At 43.2% G+C, this 1023-nt stretch overlaps 1 non-coding gene across 1 annotated transcript; it reads left to right on the plus strand.

Moving 5' to 3' along the window:
- The first annotated feature begins 677 nt into the window (after window positions 1-677).
- Window positions 678-810, plus strand: LOC116556448. Its single transcript, XR_004270998.1, has one exon. It is a non-coding gene; the product is annotated as a small nucleolar RNA SNORA68 (small nucleolar RNA).
- The last annotated feature ends 213 nt before the right edge of the window (window positions 811-1023 follow it).

The raw sequence follows: 1023 nt of genomic DNA on the forward strand, positions 1-1023 counted from the left end.
AAAGAAAACAGCTATTCCCCCACCGGGGAAAAAGAGAGAGATACTGTTTTAAAAAAAAAAAAAAAAAAAAAAAAAAAAAAAAAAATTCCACCTCCCAACATCCTTAAATTGCAATTAAATTTGAACATTAGTTTTGGCAGGGATAAGGGACAAACCACATGCAAACCACAGCAATAGTATAGTGTAATAGCTAAGGCCCTGGGTTTCAGAGTCATGCTTTGAATCCCTGCTTCATCACTTACTTGTTGCATGACCTGGGGAGAATTGCTTAACCTCTCAAGCTTTAGTTTCCTCTTCTGTAGACTGGAGAGGTGAGTAACCACCTCACATGGTTGATGTGAAAACTAAATGAGGTAATGCACATAAAAAACTTAGCCTGAGACCTATAGTATGTGCTTTCTGAAGGTTGTTATTGTTATTGCTTTTATCTCACAGTTGAAAAACTGAGGTTCAGGGGAATGGTTAAGTACCTTGCCCAAGGACAAACAGTTTACAAATAGTGACTCAAGAACTCAATCTAGTTTTTTTTTCACTTTAAAATCTCATACTCTTTCCACGTCTATGTAATTTATAGGTTTAATGTATCTTGTTTTCTTCTAACTCATTTTAGTAGCTTTTCTACTTTGACTTGAAGCTCAGTCAACATGAGTTTTGTTACCAAAAAGTAAAGATGACAACTTGCACCTAAACCCAAGAATCACTGTTTCTTATAGCGGTGGTTTAAACAGAGGTGCAAACAGCAAGCGAATCTCGTCGCCTTTGGGGGGCTGTGGCCGTGGCCCTCAGAGTGAATTTGGAGGTTCTACAACTCTCTGGCGTGTCATGTGTCCCCCCCGTGAGCCCCAAGCCCTCAGGCAGTTGCTGTGACTCACAGGCCGTGCCAGGTCATTGGGCAGGCACTCAGTAGGAGGTTTGCTGGGTGATAGAGCCCAAGCAGCGCCGCCACTCAGCCCCTCCTCTCCGCAGACCGAGACATGGGCGCCCGGGCCCACTCCATCCAGATCATGAAAGTGGAGGAGATCG

Source organism: Sapajus apella, unplaced genomic scaffold (genome assembly GCF_009761245.1).
Source record: "Sapajus apella isolate SASKATOON/1434 unplaced genomic scaffold, GSC_monkey_1.0 scaffold16, whole genome shotgun sequence".
Taxonomy (NCBI): domain Eukaryota; kingdom Metazoa; phylum Chordata; class Mammalia; order Primates; family Cebidae; genus Sapajus; species Sapajus apella.